General features: G+C 45.5%; 1 long non-coding RNA gene and 1 other non-coding gene across 3 annotated transcripts; one reads left to right on the forward strand and one right to left on the reverse strand.

The window, feature by feature from the left end:
* Positions 1-209: 209 nt before the first annotated feature.
* Positions 210-281, reverse strand: TRNAG-ACC (transfer RNA glycine (anticodon ACC)). Its single transcript has one exon. It is a non-coding gene; the product is annotated as a tRNA-Gly (tRNA).
* A 9360-nt stretch (positions 282-9641) lies between these two features.
* On the forward strand, positions 9642-21226 carry LOC144122883 (uncharacterized). Of its 2 annotated transcripts, XR_013312927.1 has the most exons (4): positions 9642-9703; positions 10097-10248; positions 12100-12200; positions 21055-21226. It is a non-coding gene; the product is annotated as an uncharacterized LOC144122883 (long non-coding RNA). The 2 variants fall into 2 exon arrangements; XR_013312928.1 differs by lacking the exon at positions 12100-12200.
* Positions 21227-21965: the final 739 nt, after the last annotated feature.

Raw genomic sequence — 21965 nt, forward strand, 5'->3', positions numbered from 1 at the left:
GGAAATGGCGCAATATGTCTCATATATTCGTTGGACACCTGAACCGCGCCATAAGGGAAGGAATAAAGGAGGGAGTGAAAGATGAAAGGAAGAAGGGGTGCCGTAGTGGAGGGCTCCGGAATAATTTCGACCTCCTGGGGATCTTTAACGTGCAGTGACATCGCACAGCACACGAGCGCCTTAGCGTTTTTCCTCCATAAAAACGCAGCCGCCGCGGTCGGGTTCGAACCCGAGAACTCCGGATCGGTAGTCGAGCGCTCTAACCACTGAGCCACCGCGGCGGGGCTTTTAGTTCATTTTTAAATTTACGTACAGGTTTAGTGTTTTTTAATTCCACTGGTAGGTATTCCATAAAGGGAATGATGAAAAATAAACTTTTTGCTTCCCATAATTGGTGCGTACTTGAGGCAGAATTAGGTTCCTGTTAATCGCAAATCTCGTGGTGCTGGTGTTGGTGAGCTCTGGCCTTGGGATGGATTGAAATGAAATATGTTCATTAATTACTTTGTATATGAAGATACCAAGGTTAAGTTGGACAGGCTGAGGTACGGATAGAATTCGCAGTGAATTGAGTGAAGATTGAGCATTAAAATCGAAGGGGCTGTGTGTTAGTATTCGGACTGCTTGATTTTGAACTACTTGTAACGATGTCAAACGAGTATTGTAGGTGTCACCCCAGCATGTTATACAATAATAGAGATGGGAATGTATGAATGAGTTATACAAGGTTAAAAGTACAGACTGATTAAAGTAAGGGCGAGTTCTGATGAGAATTCTTAAGCCGTATGCTATCTTCCATTTTATGCCAGAAATATGGGAACGAAATTTTAAATGGCGATCTAATTCTTCTGCTAAAAACAATGATGATTCGCTGACTGGAATGACGTGCGGGCCTAGGCAAATGGGGGGAAAACAAGTAGTTGCGATCCACGCATCGCGATCGCGGGCGAAGGATATCGTATACACCTTCATGCGGAGTGAGCGCTCGGCTAGCTCTGTCCAGGTGGAAAGACCGAGTCGTGGCCCCCATTAATTCTCAATGGCGAGCAGAACATCAAACCCGGAATGGCGTCGCATATAGGTAAAAGAAAAGCAGGGCACTCTCGCTCTTTCCCACCACGGGGTCCGTCTTCAAAAATCGCATGCGACGATCAACACAAGCAGCTGGAATAGGTCTCACTACTGATGTGTTTTATTTGCAAATCACAGCTTGCTTCATACAACTTATGCAGGTGTGTATGAGCTTGAGCTTCCCTTTGTAATGGAACAAAAGAAAATGGTAATTGTACCATTGATTCTTACTTACAAATCTGGAATACAGTAAAACAAATAAAAAACAGCTTGTTGTAAGCACGCGCTTGCTTTGTTCTTTTCCGAGAAAATACACTGTAGCGACCACAAGGCTACGTTCTGGCATCAAGCTTCCAAATGTTACCATTCTTTCCATATACAAAGCGGCAAAGTTGTTGTTTTTTTCCGCTCCACAACGTGCGTAGGCTACAGAGCCAGCAGGTGCTTCAGATGTTTTGGTCCAGGTTGCAGGAATACAAATTGAGTCCAACGGATGCTGATCTTCAATAGCAATACAACCCATCTGCTGCTGCGGGCATCACTGGGCTGCTATGTTGCTGCCGGCCCGTCGGAAACATCGTCGAGCGTGCTTTGCGGTCCTCCACCGGCACTGCGCATTTGCCGTTTAGTGACAGGTTGGTCACACAGGTTCCTCACTTTTCTTTTCGATGTCTTCTTAGGCAGAAGGCATTTCGGATAGCTGTCGAATACTGCTGGCATGACATCGGGCGTGAGACGTAGTCTATCTGGCGAGCCCGTTGACGACACCGTTCACCGTCTCTAGATGTAGCAGTCTCCAAAATGTTTCTCGCAGAAAACACACGCTGGAGTCAAGTTGAGGTCCTGTCTTTTGATCAGCCGCTCCCACTCCGCAAGCCGTGTTGGGTCCGAGGACACACAGAACATGGAAGCCTTGCTCGGATTCGACCGGTAGCCACTCCGACGGAGCGGCACGAAACATGTTTTTTCCCGGCCTTGATGCTTCGATTTTACCATCATTAGTCGCTTTGGTTTTCCCTCACATGGAACAGCACGGACAAAACAACAGAAAAAGCGCAGATGCGACCAAAATGTTATAATCCACACCGCGCATGACCAACGCAACTGCAGCAACTGCGGCATGTCCGGTAGCGACGGCACCTTTACGACGAGCAGTGCCCCTCGCGGCCAAAGTTGGCAGGCATCGCGCGCGCTGCCACCCTCTCGCATTGGGAGAGCGCTCCGCTCGACACACTAGTAGGATATTCTAGGCACCTGGAAACGCCGATTGGTCGGTGGGATGCGTGTCTGCGTGACTTTTTTTCGCTTCGCCCTCGTTCTCAACCGGATGTGGGGTCGCCGCGCCTCTCTCGGCCTGTCCCTAGAGTGCCTAGGGAATCGCTAGGGCCTCCCGGCCGGCCGCCGGGCGTGCGTGGTCTGCGGGCATTCTCTTCGTGACCGTAGGCGGCGACGCGCACGTTTCGGGAGTTGTCCAGGTATGGCTTTTTTTTGCGTGGTGCGCTCGTCGGCGACAGCCAGCTGAAATTTCTGTACAGTTCTTGCTTCCACGTCATTGCGACGAACCCCAAAAGGCGCTGACCCGCGAGAAATCGCCAGCGACATAAAGGTACGCATTTTATCTCAAATTTCGCTTCATGAAGTGCTGTACCGCTTACCTACATGCCTTGCGCATTCCAGGACCTCGTTTTCCTGCTGCAGGAGCACGTGGCTAGTGTCGTGCTGGTGTTCAAAATTTTGCAACTCCATTACGACGACCCACATAAGGTGCGGTTTGAGGACCGCCGGCGTCGCCATCTGAACCGCCGTCTGACAGCCACGATGAAGCGCTTGTCGGGCGTGCACGTTCTCAATCACGAGGTAAGGGTTCAACAACGTTTTCGCAAGTTTTCTCGTGCAGAACTCGCCAAATTGCGGCGCTTGTAACGTAACTTTTTTTGCAGCATCGTTTCCTGGATGCTTCTGGCGAGCCGATGCTGTCCTTATTTGCCGCGGAACGATACCGCGTGGCGAGACGCCGGGGCATCGACCCCAGTGCGCCTTTGTTCCTTTGCAGTGGCAAGTCCAGGGTAAAAGTGGCCACGATAATTCTGCCACTACAATCTGCCCTTTAGGATCGCTATCAGCTGCAACGGTAAGTCCAGAAGTTCCGACTCGCGCATTGTGGAAATCGACGGCAGCCGTGAAAATTTACATATTAGACCTCGCTACGGCGCATCCCAGCGCAGCGCGCCTTTGTTTCTTCGCGTCGGCAAGCGTTAGAAGCGCGCGCCGTCTCGCGCTTTGTCCAAGTCGGCTCTAAAACTCGCGCTAGGCCTCGTTGCCTGGTTGACAAAGTGCACGGCTTTGTTCCTTTCAGTGGCAAGCCTCTGTCACTACAGTCGGCGGCCTTAATTTTTATGATCGCTGTCAGCTTCAACAGCAAGTCCAAGAAAATTTATGATGATCGCGCGGTGTGGAAATCGGTGGTAGAGACAAAAAACTCGTGCTTGTAGCTGCAGACTTACCCAGCTCCAGTGCGCCTTTGTTTATTTCCGTAGCGACTACCCGCGCTTTGTAGAAATCGACGCCAGCCGTGAAAATTTACATATTACACCTCGCTACAGCATTAGCGCAGAGCGCCTTCGTTTCTTTGCGTTCTAACTTGCTTGCTCGTTACTTTTGTTCTTTTCAGTCGTTTCCTGAATCTGTCCAAAGAGCCGGGCTAGGTGGATGATTGTTCGCCGTCAGTGGAACCACATGGCGATCGCACTGCATACAACACGACTTTGGTCCATGTGTTTTTTAAATAAAAACATCAGATGTCGAATGTCGTGCCCGAGGATTGCTTCGACAGCTGGGGCGAAACCATGGGGACCGCACACGCTGTGTCGTCGCTGCCAAGTGAAGAGGCACAAAACGGCTGTCAACCTTAATAAAGGCCCTTCTCGGGGCCGCCTCAGTGTTTCCTGGCAGATCACACGCTTTCCACCCTGTGCACGTGTTCTCCTCATTTCCAATTAAATAGGTCCTTCAAGCCCTGCAGAAGGCTTGAATTAGGAACTGCTAATATCAAGATGGTACTTGAGAAACAATAGCGGCTACAATAACAAAGATGAAGAGGGGCTGGAGTTACACGCAAATAAAAAAGGTTGGAGGTACCCAGATAAGCTGAAATGGTTTTGGGCGGGAGTCCTAGTTACTCTATATAAGACTCAAATAATGCATATTCAGCGTTCATCAAGGTTTTTGTAGAAATATATAAAGAACATTAAGCAGTCTAAACGAATAAGAGAACCATGGATCACGCCAGAGCTCAGAAGAATGATAAAGAGCAAAACAAGTGCAATGCCTTTTTTAAATAATCGCTCTCTAGAATCTCTTATTCAAAAAAGCAAGAAATAATCTAAATGCTGAGCTTAAGCGTGCTAAGATTGTGTATCATCAAAAACTGTTCTCTGATGTTAGAATGAAAAATTCAGACACTGTGTGGAAAGTTGTAGATAACTTGTTACGTCGCAATACGAAAAATGCGCCAGCTCAACGAATAATCTATATGGGCTCTGAATTATCCGGTCAGGCTCTTGCTGGCCATTTAAACAGCAATTTTTTAACTACCCATTTACCTATGATGCATCTACCTGAAGTTCCATCATCTTGTAGCCCTTTCGAAAGCCTTTTCCTTGAGCCCACCAATGAGACCTTTATGAATTTGAATAATAGCAAAGCCTTAGATGTTGACAATATTCAGATAAAACCAGTCAAATATGTACTATCATATATTGCACCTGTGCTTGCATACATCTTCAATTTGTTAATTGAAACGGGAGTTTACCCGCAGGAAATGACCTCGTACTAGTTGCGGAACACGTAGTCTGCATGTGCTTGCAAACTTTGCAGCGACCGTTACCACAGGGCTGGCATCCATATTTTGGGGTTTTGTGTTCCTTGGAGTGGACTAGATGGTTCTGAATGTTTTTGGCACGCCTGTAAATCGCGCGGGGTGCGCATGTAAATATTTTCGATAGTCGTTGACTTTGCTGGAGAATATTAAAGTGCTTATTAAGAATTCTGTTCATGTTCGGTGCGTTACTGTTAAATGTGAGAATAAGGTTTGTAGTGTAATCATTTCGGTTATCTCTCCGGTGCCCCTGGAGTATTTGACTACGGTTCAGATTTGAAGCTCTGCTTATGGCGTCATCAATAAAATAACGTGGATAGCGCTGCGTTAATAGCACGTAAACATTTTTTAATGCTTTTTTATACGTATATGTAAACATTTTTTTTTTGCTGAAGTGCGTTTGTCGTGTACTGCCAATTCAGAGGCGCTTGGGTCCAGTCAAGCTGCTTTTTAGCAGCTTTTAGCCCTTGCATCTCTGTAGTATGTAACTTGCATTTTGTAAAAATGAAATGAAATATCATTTGGAAGAGAAAGAGAAGGTTTCATTTTGCAGTGCAAGCTTGCGTCTCTAGAATGAACAGAGAACGTTGCCTCACACTGCTTGGGCCTGTCGTTTGACCCCTCGTTGACCGCACGGAAAAAAAGGACCTCTCTAGGAAATTATTTGCGGGATCTCTCCTCTGCTTCAGGAGGGGAGGGTGAGGGGAAGAGGGTTGATGGCCTCCCCTTTGTCTGGTTCGCCGCGACACGCGACGCACGACGGACAAGACGACGAAAGGAAGCGGGCAAAGCTGCCTTTCCGAAATTAACCGCGACTTGCAGGTGCCTATAGCGCTGTTTGGATTCCAGGGAAGTAGCAGCCGACCTCTGAATCCTCCTCGCCCATTCCCACGAGGCTCCGCGTGCCATGTCGCCATGTGCGGGGAAAAGAGCAGTGTGCAGAGTTTAAATTAAACAAGTATGAAGCTATACAATGAAGCCAATTACAGACAGCTAGAGGAATTTCAAGAGCATGCTGTGTGATGCTAGTTATCTCAGTGAAAACTAATGCAGCCAACTATTATTTCGTATTTTTTTTTACCCAACAGACATGAAAGGTCTGAAGATGAATTAGTACCAAACACATCGGTGCATCAGTTGTGATGCCTGAAAAAAGTTGTACCAACATATAGATGCCCATGTCGTGATAATCAGGAATACTGAAGAATTAAGGAAAATTAAAGCATTTTTTTTGTTCAGGCTCACACACCTGCTACAAACATCTTTATACGTAGCAATTTAAATGACTCTGTAGGAAGCTTTTTGGGTAAAAAGTACAGTATGGCAGAAAGGAGTCTTTAGTAAATGCACTGTGTAGAAATAGCCATACCAATTCCATGTCATCGTTCGATAAATGTAACAAATACCGTGCAAAGAAGCTTGCTGCACAGTTTTTCCACAGTGCCGTAAGGTATGCCTTAATGAGGTTTTACTGTACCTGCGAGTACTAACGTTGCTGAATTTGATGCGTCTCAACGTGAAATCTGAACCGATTCATACACCTCCTGCAGTAAGGCCCATGATCCAACTATAAAATTGAAGCTCTGATCTATTGCTATGCGATGCATTCAGAACAGGTGCTGCCCTTGATGGTCTCACAGATAACTTTGACCAGAATGGCAACAAAGGCATCAAAGGTTGCCTCCAAACTATAGCTCTCCACCATTCGTGGCATGTTTTCCGCTGCTCTACTTTCTCCACAGTGGCCCACTCATAACTCACCTCAGTTCTGACTGAGGGGTCAATCCAGCAAACAAGTCTTACGCAGTACTGTTCGGATGGATCTTATGGCCATGCGACTGCTCTAATTACACCCTACCACTTTCGCTCGGCCCCATGGCGACATTCCTAACAGAGGTGGGGGAAGGAGGAAGTTGGAGCACCATGAAAGCCAAATGTACAACAAGGACGTAGTGCAGTGGCCTCGCTCAAAGCTCTTGCCCTGAGCTCAAACAGCACAGGTACTTCTGGTCGCGCTTACAACTTCGTGATGCCCAAGTTGACAGCTCACATCGAAACAAATTTTTAATTACACACGCCAACAATGCCACATCTATTAAGATACGGAAGATGATGTTAAGCCATCTATGCCCTAACCAACCCGAAATTCTTACCACTGTCAAGTAGATGACCTCGATTCTCTTCGGCAATACATCCAGCTCATTACTGTTCACAGCTATGGTAAATTGTCATTTTTACCTCTCAGATTTTCTCATCAAGAGGCACAAGGGCAATTGGTTAACTGTCTGGTTCTTGGGACCAAGCGACATTAAGCAATCACTACAAGCACTGGACAAACACTCCCTGAAGGGGCCACTGAAAATCTTGCACCAAAGTTGCAAATTATACTGTTTGAAAGGGCACTACTTTTTTATTTATTTGTACATTATTTGTACCTCAAAGGCCCACAAGGGAGTATTACATGAGGGGTGGGCTGACATGTATTAGAACCTCCTGTCACAGAATTTTTTCAGAAAAGGCAAACTGAAGAGTGAAAAACATAACAGCGCGGAAAACGCAGACTTCAAGGGTAGAAAACACTGGACAAGCGCTTGTCCTGTGTTTTGTACTTTTGATGTCCGCGTTTTCCGCGCTGTTAATTTTTTAAATATGTATCACCAACTCGCCCGCCTTGCTATCGTGTAGAAGAGCTAAACTATTCATCCACATCCTTGAGGTTTTTTTTCTCCCATAATTCCTACTGCACTAGAAGCCGTGTGTTGGTGCTTGAAACTGAATGCCACACACCCATATGCATGCAGCAGACATCCTTTACCAGCATAGCACCACGTAAGATCATGTCAGTGCCTCATTTGGGGACTAGGGTGCAAGCACACAGAACAGTAGGAACAAAACGCAAACCGTAATGTGTGAGCCACTCCTGTGCTCTGTCTTTTGGGCTGCATGTCTCAAGATGAACAACCCCTTCCCCATTTTCCTCAAAAAGTGAAACTACAACGAACATCTACTCCTAACTTGTGAAAACAAAATGACAAACATAGAAGTAAGAACATAAACATGCCTCGTCCTTGTGTTTCTTTGTATTCTTCAATTACGGGAACTACTTCATCGTTCAGCTGCCTGACCTACCTACATTCGTCTGCGACTTCTCGCCTCTCGCCACTGCTTGTCCCTAGGGGCACAAACGTTGCCAGTTCCACAGCAGGAGGCCCACCTTCAAAATTATAACTTGCTAGATACGTGACAGCCTAGCTGCTTTGTTCAGTATACAGGCAGGCTTTGTTCATTTGGGGTCTGCAGGTGAAAGCTGTTGTCTTAATAGTGAATGTTCCCATGTTTCCTTTTTTTCTTCTTTCTATGTAATGGCTAGGACAAAAAACTGTTGCCCACCCAATGCAACGGAAGTAGCCACATAATCATAAGGTCTCTTTCATTCAGCTGCACTTTCTGCACTAGTGCGGTACGAGTTCTAGGTTGGCCGAAATGAATGAAATGAAAGCCGAATTGCTGCACCGCAGCTGCAATTGGTGGGTGTGAACAAACAAACGCTAAAACATAGGACACATCATTCGGGTGGCATCCCGACTGAGTTTCACTCCTGTATATACATTTCTTTTTTCATGAGGCCAAATTAGCGTTCGTTCACTGCAAAGTCATAACAGTTGGCCCCTCCTAGAACCCACTTGGCGTGAAGCGTAGCTGCCAGGGTTTGCGTCACCAAGCTGTTTCTGGTCTTTGTTTTCATCAGGTTGATCTGAAAGAAAACTCTCTCCACTGTTGCACTGGAGTGCGGCAAACATAGAAGCTTGTAGACGAAGTCGTTCAAGAGAGGGAACATTGGACTCCCGTCTCCTTGCCTGGCATCTCTCACTCGTTTCCAGAAGCGTTCAACGCTCGCATCTGCCGGCAGGTCCATTTCTGTATTGCGGAGCAGTCTCCATTCTGCGTCAATTTTGTTCATTTCTCTTCCTGGCACCAGAGAAGGGAATGAGGTGGCAAGTGGGGCTATTGAAGAAATCCGCTTTTCGATGACAACTTGCGGGTTGATTGCCTCCAGTCTCTTCATCTGGACGTTGTCCAATGGGAATCTGGTTAATATCTGGCTTGCCGTACCTCGTACCTCCTCCCGGCCCGACCACGCCACCTCGATCCCAACGCTTTCCCCTCGTGCACATGGCGCATAGCCAGATTGTCAAAATCAAGGTGGTGAAGAAACAGTGAATAAGGAACCGATTCACATCGAAAAATAAAAAGGCCCATGCGGAAAGTAAAATTTCCCTAGATTACAACAAAAATCTCTTTTCCCCTAAACAACGTTTAAATTCCCTAGATCTAGGGGAAAATCCCTAGGGTTGGCAGCACTGACTGAAAGCAATGCTCGGCTCGGCTCAAACATGGCTCAAACAGCAAAAAAATTGGCGGACGTGACGTCTTCTCTTCAAACCGGATGCGACGTCATGGGTTGAAATAACGCTTGCGTTATTTCGACCTGGTTGTAGCAGTCACTGCCGTCTCCGCGACCGTCTGCGAGCCATGTTTGGCGCCGGAGTAGGGGGCACGGGCTCGACAGCCGGCAGCCGAACCCGAAGTCTTCGTCGAGCACGCGCCGCCACCGCCGCTGAGGGCGCTAAGGTCGCGTCGTGTGCATACCTTTTCCGGTTCAAGATCACGACGTCGTGCGCACAGACCGAGTCTGAGCCCGCTTGCCCGGCAGTGGACCCAAAGGCCCGGAGGGAAAGACTCGTCTGTTTTTTCGTAAGTTCTGCTCAAAAGCTCTGTGCAGTTCAACACAAAAGAGCTTGCGCTGAGCGTGTTTTATATCTTCTGTCAACCCAGCCCAACGTAACTCATGCTCATGTAAAACATGCATAATTACCAGCTTTTGGGTGCTCCCGAAAAAAGGCGGGAAACTTTTGACAACAGTCCAGTTGAACTAACCGTTTGTGCGATGAGTTTTGTACGCGGTCGGATTTTTTGTGGCCCCGCGGCTGGGAAAGTCTGTAGAGTGTTGAATTAATGCTGCACTTTACAGTTGTGTGCTGCTGTTAGAATTCGCTTTCTAAAACAGGCGCAAAAATTGCGGCGAGATAAGCGATTACGCTTTGGTGTCGGCAGCGCGAAACATGTTCTTTTAAATTCATATTTCAGAAAACAGGACTTTAAAAATTGACTGGCAGTTTTGTGGTATGCACGGATCTTCCCGATTCCTGCTTCGAGTCCGGCGTTGGCTTGCTGGCGCAGAGGCTGAACAAATGGGACGTTAAAATGCTGAGGCAGCAAAGGCTCTAAGGCGCCACAAGGTGAGCCCTCAACCTTCTGTGAGAATTTTAAAATGAGTGCTGTGCCACCTGCGCCGAGCATCGGTTTTACGTGGGAAAGGTGCTTGGACCCAGGTAGCCAACTAGAATGGAGCGCTTGAGGCAACTGGAGAAGCAAGCTTAATTTTAAGGCCTCTAAGCTTAAGACATTTTTACAGCTGATGGTGTAAAGAGCCCTTAAAGAGATTAACATTGTGGGCAATGTGCTTGATGTCCTTTAACTGTTTGGAAGCTTGTGAGGTGCATAAAGCTCACAAGGCATTGTTGCTGTGTGTGACAGGTCATTGTGGTGATATTAGAAGAAGACATAGTGCAGCACAATGGGACAGAGAAAAGGAGCACACAGGATAAGCGCTCGTCCTGTGTGCTTTTCTCTGTCTCATTGTGCTGCGCTGTCTTCTAATATGCTATACGAACAAGCCCAAACTGCAACTTTGTAAAGATTGGTCATGACAGGTTTCTCTGATTTGGCCGCACTCTCTGCACTAGTTCTGTGAAGTTCCGCGGTGGTGCCGGCAGCATGCAACAACAGCTCAGGCAGTTCAAATGCAGCTTGGCACTGGCCGCTTCCAAAACGAATGGTCGAGTGCAGGCCCGATTGTCCAATAGTCTTGCTGTCGTCACGAAATTGCAACCAACTGCATGCCGCCGACACCAACAACCACCAAAATCCTGAAACACTTCGAAGAATTTTCAAGCAGCAAATCGCAATGAAGTTTTACCATGAACCTGTTCTAGGAAATGGTCGTTTCACAGAAAGAAAAAAAATCGTTGCATGTATACACACAGGCGACTTACGAATTAGCTCTGAAATGCTGCCCATGCGACTCGACTTGACCGCCTAGGTTTTCATTATGACTCCTCAAATAGTCACTCACCTCCTCTATGTGTAGGTCGAAGAAGCAGAGAACGTATGACACAAGCTATTTAATGAAATGGTGAGTGTTATTTGCTGAAAGATTATGGCTTATGGGGGTTTAACGTCCCAAACCAACTCAGGCTATGAGGGATGCCGTAGTGAAGGGCTCCGAAAATTTTGACCACCTGGTGTTCTTTAAGAGAGCATAGACACCTAACTTTTGGGTGCGTGGTTTCTTCTTTTTAATGTAAAGACACCACTGCAGTGGCTCAGTGGTTATGGCGCTTGGCTGCTGACCCGAAAGACGTGGGTTCGATCCCGGCCGCAGGGGTTGAATTTTGATGGAGGCGAAATTCTAGAGGCCCATGTACTGTGTGATGTCAGTGCACGTTAAAGAACCCCAGGTGGTTGAAATTTCCAGAGCCCTTCACTAAGTGTCCCTCATAGCCTGAGTCGCTTTGGAACATTAAACCCCCATAAACCAAGCCAATCTTTTTTGTAATGAGGTGTAAGGCATCATTATACACGTGGTATGCTCCTATGGCTGCTAAATAATTTATAACTGAATTTCTTTCTTGTGCTGTTTCAGTTTCACTAGCTGAACGATGACTGTGGCATCAAAGAGAGGTTGTAGGTCATGTGAGGCGTGAAAAACTGCAATATAATCGCTGCTTCCACATTAGTTGTCATTCCGGCTCTTGAGGAAGGCTGGCTTCAGCACTGCAGTAAATCATAACGATGAAGCAGCGATTATATGGGCGTTTTTCCATGCCTCACGTGACACAAAAGCACTCTTTGACGTCACAGTAATTGTTCGGCTGTTCAAACTGAAACAGCGTGACAAAAAAATTCAATTATAAATTGTTTAGTGGCCATGGGCAAATATCACATGGTGATTCATGGGTAGTAGTATATTCTGCATCGTTGTAGACAAGAAAACATGCCACCAAAATTACGTGTCTATATTCCTTTAGCACGCAGAAAACCAAATGGAAAATGCTCTTGGCCATTCCCTCCAATGCAAATGCTGGAGTGCATTGACTGCATATCCACGCATCATCCCAGAAGTGCACAGGTGCGCGAGAAGCTGCCAATTCTGCTGTTCAATTGATTTGTTCTGGAGGCAAGTTCGTGGAAATGCATTGCATGTCACTGAGACGCTGTTGCCTATGTTGCCCTTGAGTTAGAAATAGGGCCTCAAATGATGCCACAAAAACCCGACAACTCACGGCCAACTTTCTTAGACGTTTTCAAAAATTATAAAGCGCACTTAGGACAACAGACAAGAGAGACCAAACCACACAAGCGCTTACTCGCAACTTCGCGTTTATTCGAGAAACACACAAAAGGAAGAACAATCACAAACAAAACAAAAGCCATCGCGCAGGCGTGACAGGAAAAGTGCTCATACAGGTGCGTCAAGATAACAAAACTCTCTTTCATGCAAAACCACCATAGGGTCGGCAACACACGTGTGCTGATTCTTACGGATGTGATAGGCCTCTGAAATCTCTCTGGTTAGCTGATTAGGGTGTCGGAACAAGATTTTAGTTTGGTCAAGCAAAGGCTTGCAGCCGCTGCATTTTGAACAGTGCTTAGCGAGATTAGATGAAGGCGACTTATTCAATGACAAAAAATGCTCTTGCAAGCGCACATTAAGGCAGCGGCCCGTTTGACCGATATAGGTCCGGCCACAAGAAAAGGGAATGTGATACACCACTCCTTTTGAACATCTGACATAGCGGTTCTTGTGATTCACAGTGCAGCACCGCTTTCGTTTATCACATACACCGCTGCTAGAGCACGCAGCAACCTTCGCACAAACACTACTAACTTTCTGAGGGGCAGAGAAGAGAACATTAACACCATATCTGTCACCCACGTTTTTTAGTTGATGAGCAAACCGATGAACATAAGGTATGACTGCAATATTTTTCTTTTTCTAGTCAGAACCCTTAAGAAGTGACCTATTGAACTCTTTTACTTTTTTGAGCACCTTGCTAGAAGCTAGAAACAGCACGTCCTCTGGAAATCCAGTCAATTTTAGTCTGTTCACTTGCTCGCAGAAACTTTCCTTCATTTCGTGAGGGCACGACTTGAGCAAAGACGATCCTAGGCAGGAGACAGCAATGCCGCACTTCACAATTTTTGAGTGATTTGATTGATAATTTAAGAGTGGTTTATCAGACCTCGGAGAATACCTCCAGCACACATGATCCTGCACGAAATGAAGTTTTGTGTCAAGGAACTGCAGGCAATCGTTTGTAGGAGTTTCAAAGGTGAACTGTAATCCACGCCCATATTCTTTAAAAATCTTAATAATGTCCACCGCCCTCCTTGTAAATTCATGTCGGTCAACAAACACCAGATAATCATCGACATACCTGAAAATCTTTTTTGCAAGGCCACTCTGATTCTTTTCAATATAAGAGTCAACTCGAGACAGGAAGATATCACTGAGGACGGGCGCTACTTTGGATCCGATACAAACACCTGTCTTTTGAATTAAACAAATGCCCATTCCAGTCCACAAAAGTAGAAGCCAGATAAAACGACAGCACTTCTAAAAACGAAGGAACAGAAATACCACAGGCATTGACAAAGCATTGTTTATCATTATCCTCGGTAATGCAATCACTAACAAATTTCATCAGTGTGTCATGTGGCAGCGAGTAGAAGAGGTCCTTAAGATCAATACTAAATGCAGACGCTCCTTTTGGATTATGATTCTTAAGGTAGTCGACAACAGCCAAAGAATTTGGCGTCTGATATGGGTCCGCTAAGGTAAGGCCTTTTAGGTGCTTTTGCAGGAAGCATGAAACTGCATGTTGCCAAGTCGACCGCTCAGTGACAATAGCACGGAAGGGTATGTCGTCCTTATGCGTTTTGGCTGAAAAGAAGACTTCGAGCCTTAGGCCTTCAGCCTTTTTAACGCTAGAGCGCAAATTCTCTAGGTTTAAACGCGACAAGAGTTTCAGAGCATTTTCCTTGACCTTTGTAGCTTCGACTTTAACAGGTCTAAAATGTGCTTCCATTGCCGAATAAGCCTTTTTCTTAAATAAGTGTTCGGGTAACACAACGAAGTACCCCTCTTTGTCGGACACAACTACCCGCTGCTCACTGGATGTCAAAAAATCTACCATAGGCTTCAGGCAACGGTTGCTCTTTTTTTGTGTTACCCGAACACTTATTTAAGAAAAAGGCTTATTCGGCAATGGAAGCACATTTTAGACCTGTTAAAGTCGAAGCTACAAAGGTCAAGGAAAATGCTCTGAAACTCTTGTCGCGTTTAAACCTAGAGAATTTGCGCTCTAGCGTTAAAAAGGCTGAAGGCCTAAGGCTCGAAGTCTTCTTTTCAGCCAAAACGCATAAGGACGACATACCCTTCCGTGCTATTGTCACTGAGCGGTCGACTTGGCAACATGCAGTTTCATGCTTCCTGCAAAAGCACCTAAAAGGCCTTACCTTAGCGGACCCATATCAGACGCCAAATTCTTTGGCTGTTGTCGACTACCTTAAGAATCATAATCCAAAAGGAGCGTCTGCATTTAGTATTGATGTTAAGGACCTCTTCTACTCGCTGCCACATGACACACTGATGAAATTTGTTAGTGATTGCATTACCGAGGATAATGATGAACAATGCTTTGTCAATGCCTGTGGTATTTCTGTTCCTTCGTTTTTAGAAGTGCTGTCGTTTTATCTGGCTTCTACTTTTGTGGACTGGAATGGGCATTTGTTTATTCAAAAGACAGGTGTTTGTATCGGATCCAAAGTAGCGCCCGTCCTCAGTGATATCTTCCTGTCTCGAGTTCTCTTATATTGAAAAGAATCAGAGTGGCCTTGCAAAAAAGATTTTCAGGTATGTCGATGATTATCTGGTGTTTGTTGACCGACATGAATTTACAAGGAGGGCGGTGGACATTATTAAGATTTTTAAAGAATATGGGCGTGGATTACAGTTCACCTTTGAAACTCCTACAAACGATTGCCTGCAGTTCCTTGACACAAAACTTCATTTCGTGCAGGATCATGTGTGCTGGAGGTATTCTCCGAGGTCTGATAAACCACTCTTAAATTATCAATCAAATCACTCAAAAATTGTGAAGTGCGGCATTGCTGTATCCTGCCTGGGATCGTCTTTGCTCAAGTCGTGCCCCCACGAAATGAAGGAAAGTTTCTGCGAGCAAGTGAACAGACTAAGATTGGCTGAATTTCCAGAGGACGTGCTGTTTCTAGCTTCTAGCAAGGTGCTGAAAAAAATAAAAGAGTTCAATAGGTCACTTTTGAAGGGTTCTGAGGAGAAAAAGAAAAATATTGCAGTCATACCTTATGTTCATCGGTTTTCTCATCAACTAAAAAACGTGGGTAACAGATATGGTGTTAATGTTCTCTTCTCTGCCCCTCAGAAAGTTAGTAGTGTTTGTGCGAAGGTTGCTGCACGCTCTAGCAGCGGTGTATGTGATAAACGAAAGCGGTGCTGCACTGTGAATCACAAGAACCGCTATGTCAGATGTTCAAAAGGAGTGGTGTATCACATTCCCTTTTCTTGTGGCCGGACCTATATCGGTCAAACGGGCCGCTGCCTTAATGTGCGCTTGCAAGAGCATTTTTTGTCATTGAATAAGTCGCCTTCATCTAATCTCGCTAAGCACTGTTCAAAATGCAGCGGCTGCAAGCCTTTGCTTGACCAAACTAAAATCTTGTTCCGACACCCTAATCAGCTAACCAGAGAGATTTCAGAGGCCTATCACATCCGTAAGAATCAGCACACGTGTGTTGCCGACCCTATGGTGGTTTTGCATGAAAGAGAGTTTTGTTATCTTGACGCACCTGTATGAGCACTTTTCCTGTCACGCCTGCGCGATGGCTTTTGTTTTGTTTGTGATTGTTCTTCCTTTTGTGTGTTTCTCGAATAAACGCGCAGTTGCGAGTAAGCGCTTGTGTGGTTTGGTCTCTCTTGTCTGTTGTCCTAAGTGCGCTTTATAATTTTTGAAATTGAAAAACCAACTAGCTCAGATGTCAATTCTGTTTCTTAGACGTGTCAGTTGAAACTTCTTGTCAGTGCGGCGACGTCAAAGCACTAAGTGCTCGCTGTGCGTTGTGTGTGAGATCGTGTGCAGTGCAGGAAGATGCGTAGCAGTCCTGTGACTGATATGCAGACTCTTCACCAAGGCAGTGCTGATGCCTATTCGCACGTCACCTCCCGTCCACGTGCGCCGCTTCCCTGGAGAGCTGGCCATTACTGGTTGTGCACTTTTAAGGGGAACGCCTTATATGACACATTGACATTGATACCCGGCGTCATTGTCGATGTCCAGGAAACGTGGTCCACAACCCCAATGACGTCATCAGCAGAGGAAAAATTTCTTCCGAAGGTGCAGAGAATTGAACCAATTGAGGGCCTTCGATTGCAAGGCGATCACGCAACCTATGGGCCACAAAACTGCGTTGCTTCTTGGTGAATAATGATTCATTTAATTTATGTGTTACCTTATGACTGTATGCTAATGAGTAGGTGTGTCATTAGAAAGGAAGGAAACAATATAAATTAAAAAATTAATGTTTTTTGCCTTCAAAGTACTGAAGTAGTCTCAAGTGCCCTCCGTAATTTATTCTTGGTTTGGGAGTCGCCGCGGTGGCTCATTGGTTATATGGTGCTCGGCTGCTGACCCGAAAGACTGGTTCTATCCCGTCTGCGGCAGTCTCATTTCGGTGGAGGCGAAATGCTATAGGCCCGTGTACTGTGCGATGTCAGTGCACGTTAAAGAACCCCAGGTGGTCGAAATTCCCGGAGCCCTTCACTATGGCGTCCCTCATAGCCATAGTCGATTGCTTTGGAATGTTAAACCCCATAAACTGCATCTTTGCTTTGTATATGCTCATCTCCACAAACGCGTGGCCAAAGCATGGCAGATACGAGGAGAAGCATGGACTCGGTATGCAGCAAAAGTAATATTGCTAGTAATTGATTACTTTTCCGTGAAATTACTGCTTGAAAGTAGTTCATTACATTAATAAATTACCAGGCCGCAAAAGTAATGAATTACATTAGAAATTACTGCGAAAGGTAATTTAATTACTGTAATTATATTACAGCAATTAATTTGCTGGCTAGTCTGCCACACACTGATTTCAAGGTGATTGCACACTGCTTTTCAATGAATGCGAAATCCTGACATCATAGCTTCTGCAAATGGTACGCAACAAGGCCTTTTGTATTTTTAAGGGAAAGGTTCGTGCCACCTTCCCTTTTATTTTTTTGCCCCCCGCCACCCTGTCCCCCTTTATATTTTTTTTATGTTATGAATGCAGTGTTTTAGCAACAAGCTTGAATTAGCCCCTATGAAAAAATTTTTTGCTGGTCTGCACGTGACTGTCTCCATGTTCACGTTTTGCGCCATTTCCTAGTCCCTGGCATTTATTGGCACCTTCACTTCATTAAAACTTTTGTGAATGTGCTGGTACAAATTTTGAAAAGTTCTTTTTCTAGCGCTTGCAAGTTGTTTCCATATTTTTGTTTTCCATGGCGGTGAAGTTTCATGGCATGTCCAGTCCGTCAACTATTTTTTATGGTTCTCAGATACTTTGACCCGTTACACTTGTGTATTGTGGAAGAGCCGCAGCTGCTCTTAAGATGCTTTGTGTCCTTGCCTTTGTGCAGGGCAGCAGTGGCGTCTTTTTCGCAGTACTCAAGTGCATGTGGGCAAAGCATCCAAAAATGACTAGCTTGGCTGGCATTTTCTCTTGGTCTCTGAATGCATCATATGGTCAGAATTTGGCAAAATTATGGACATGTATACCAGAGATTCGTTTCAAAAAGTTATCCAGGATTTGTATTGTGAATAAAAATAGCACAACACGCATAATTTTTGTTTTATGATACTGCAGATTACACGAACCAAGAACAGAACAGCAAGGTTCTACTGAATTTCTTTGAAGGGCTGTGGCGGTGTTCAAGGGTGTCTAGCAACCTAGAATTGTCAAGAGGAATTTCGTTTACCTGGGAAGATTGGAGAGTTGTGAGGGATACCATCAAGAAAGTGGTCAAGTCTCGGAAAAGGACGGACTGAAATTAACGCAGAGGTCTGCTGCGAGTTTTAACGATACTGTGAGTGTCCAGCACACGGTTCGTTCTTATTGGCATGAGATATTTTTGCTTCTAATGAGTATTAGGCATGGCAGCCTGTCTGTTTTAGCTGTCTTTTTCTTGTCTTCAATTAAGTGAGCATTGGATATACTGGTTGGTTCTGTATAGGTTGCCGCACTCCTCATTAAATTTGGTCTGGTGCATATGAATAGACACAGCTACGTTCAAAAGTATTTTCTGTGGAATAAACCGTAGTCATAGTAATGTGCAGAATTCATGCACTTTCAGTATACTGATGCGAGGTGCCACGCCACCCCAGTGTGGCATCAAAATCGATCTGTAAACCTTGCTCTCAGGCCTCGTCAATCTTGTAGGCTATTGCAGAAACAAACAGAGGCTAGTTTCTCTGCGGTTCGAGCTGTGATGACGAGGTCGTAAAAAGCTGTTACTTTTTGTGGAAATCGCTTGATGCTTGTCCTGTGCCATTGCTGCTATCGAAAGGGATGCCAGAGTGTGCCTTCATTGGAAAGGTAGTAAAAGGCAGTGCTTCTCAGTGATGAGCAACCTTTGTCAACCAAACTTTGTCAGCCCTCTTGTTCAAGGGTTCGTTCTTGAAAGCCTGAAGTAATTTTTAGCAGTACAATGAGCAGTGTATGGAGCCCCTGAAAGCATGCAGAGTGTTCCGTTTAGAAATTTTCCAGAATTTTCTCAAAGTAGAGTTGTTTGTTTCTTTTGTGAAAGCACATGTATGTCAGCACATATTGCCACCGCTCTTATGAACCATTAAAAGAAAGCAAAAACTTGGGAGCATAATTCTAACAAAGTTCCGAATCTAAGACTCCGGATCACCCAGGCACTTTTTATCTAGTGAGAAGGGAAACAGCTGCTGAAATTTCTGCACAGATTCCTAGTTGAAATGTGCCAGCATCTGTGGGTCCGTTACGGCCAGGGATTCCAGTGTGGTGAAACCCATACACAAGAGTTAAGCGGGTCATGTCCCGTCAAGAATGCTGCACCTGGGGCAGCATTTCACAGCTGGGGGTGTCACAAGGGAGTGTGGAAGAGGTCGTCTTGTTAATGCTCTCACTTTTTTTGTAGCTTAAGCTGCTGTTCATAGATTTTTTGTGTCATTAATGTTTCTCAACAATGCCACATCACGTCATGCGCCTTTTCAGTGTCTGAACTGTGACAAGAGCATCTCCACCGCAGCTGTGGCTTCGTGCTTAAGTGCTCGCCTCGGCTACTGGAGGTCGTGGGTACGATTCCCGCAGCCTCCGGTCCACCAGCCAATTAATCCAATAGGAACAGGCGGTCCCCAGGCCTAGTGCTCGGCTCTCCAGGGGTGCACTGCGTGGGAAGGATAGCCTGCGCCTCAAAATTCCCGTCAAATGCAGGCACAAAAACGTCTCCACGTGGTTAAAACCCGCAGTCCAAAACTCTCGCCTTGTGCCAGTTACGAAACTTACAACGTTCACTTCTCTAGCCTCAAGATAGATGTGCCATAAGCACTCTCCGCTCACAAGCACCCTTCGAGCAAAGTGCGGCGGTATTTGCTTGCTACCGTTGTGGCTGGCTCACACGCATCGGCAGGTGTGCATGACGGGTTAAAAAAAAAGATGGTCTTCTACTGCACGAGGTGGATTTAGGGTTGCTTGACGGCGAAACTTATCTCTGATCCGTCAAGGCAACGGTTTGGTCGAAGACCCTTCTCCCAAGCATCTCACCCTAGATGAGCCGAGCACCATGGCGGGGAAATCTTAAAACCGGTGGGTACCCGGCGGCACTGGGAATCTAACACAGCACCTCCCGAATGTGAGGCGGATGCTCTACCACAAGGCTGCGCTTCGGTGCTATGATCTTCGCCAAAAGGCTGAGAAATGAAAAGCCGAAAGATTTTCGTTCGGCAGCTTACAAAGTCAAGCTGTCATGTTTTTTCCTGAACACAGTTATGGCTCAGACTAATTGTACCATTCTACATGATTTTCCCTCATTCATTGAGATGCTCAATAAGCTTTAGGATGCGATAAATTACGAAGAGGAATGAAATGTTTCTTTACATCACTGCATTTTGTGGAAACATGTTTGTATTGTAATTTCAAATATCTGTTTTATAATTTGAACTACTCGAAAATAAAGCATATCGCAGTACTGGCCGGCATTTCGAAAGGCCCTGATATGCACAGCATGTGTACGAGAGCAGACGATGCAGCGGTCCCTGTGTCACTACTTTTGGAGCCCACATGACCAGGGGAGTGACGTCACAATGCACCCCGACACTCAGAAACCGAAATCGCTCAGTATAAATAATGCGGTAATATTTATTGTGCATATTTGAATTACGGAGCACGTATCACGCACCGGGTGGGAGTATACAATGTTTGAAACTAAGAACACTCCAAGCAAACATTTGATGTCTCCGTCCCTTTAAGGTCTTCGGTTTAGCATATGGAGCTTGTGACCTCCTGTGTGCCAGCATCAGAAGCCTTTCAGAAACCCTTTCGTTGTTTGTCTTGACTATTTTTATTCATTCTTGGTCTCTGCCTTGTACACACTTCTTTCTGTGTGTGGTTTCTCTGGCACATCTTGAACAATGTTCCTTTTATCCTTTCTTTTAAGGATCTTTCTAATGTCCATACGCAAAGCCACTACAGCAGTGCGTGGGCTGCTGCTGTAGCCTGTTGGGAGATGTCCTTAACTTTTTTCCCTCATATGCATTTCATTTTTTGCGTATTTCTTTGTGGGTTTCTCTTAGTGGTTTATTAGTTGCATTTTATTGTTGTGAGCTTGCATACTTTTTTCTCTTTTCATGGCATCCAACCCTGTGTATGACTGACACTAGTGGAGGGACTGCAGCAGCCGACCTTGCATGGCGCGGCATTCTCTGGTCCAAGGCACCTATTCCCCGTTCCAGGCTACTGGCTCAAGATTGTGCCCACAATTCTGCACCTTGGCCTACAGGCAGAGTCGCATTAGGCCCACGTCGGCCAGGACTTCCTTGCCAAATAAACTGTTCCTACCGACATGCCTTGTCAGTAATTGATGAAGCGTGTGAATAAATGAGTAACAACTTCGTTGGCCGTATAGAAAAACCGTGTTACAAAGCAGTTTTTTTAAGGCCATACCCAGACACCACATTGTTTCCTCTGAGCAACCTACTCATCTTTGAGGTAAGTGTTTGTCGTGTGTCGCATCACAGTCTGAAGTGTTGCTGCAGAACCGCATATTGCCTTCCTGTTTATGCCATTGCAGCAGAAAATGCTCCACAAAGCTAATGAAAAAAAAACAATTTCGTCAACATACTGCTTTTAGACAACTGCTAAACGGGTGTTGAAGCCCACTGAACATTGTAATTGAGGCACTTTGAATTGAATGTTCTTTGTAGGTATTTTACAAAGGCAAGATAACAGTCCTAGCAGTGCTACTGGGATTGCTACTCGCTGCAAACGAGGTTGATTCTGTAGCACTGGGCAGTTTTTGAAATTCGCATTACCCGAACCTGCACTGTAAAAGAGCATAAAGAAAACGATGTCTTCCTCGGTAATTCATGCCATGCAACATGACATGGAAACCATGACATGGCCTGTTTATCCATTGCCTTCAGGTTCAAGACATCTGCCAGTTTCTATACGGTAGCTTGAGACTGTTGCACTGGAAAATTACATTTCTCTTGAAGGCGCTTTTTGAGCAGGAATTGGGTTTACCCTGGTTATCGTGATTTATGTTTTGGGTGCACAAACTGGGTAATATCAG

Source organism: Amblyomma americanum, chromosome 3 (genome assembly GCF_052857255.1).
Source record: "Amblyomma americanum isolate KBUSLIRL-KWMA chromosome 3, ASM5285725v1, whole genome shotgun sequence".
NCBI classification, from domain to species: Eukaryota; Metazoa; Arthropoda; class Arachnida; order Ixodida; family Ixodidae; genus Amblyomma; species Amblyomma americanum.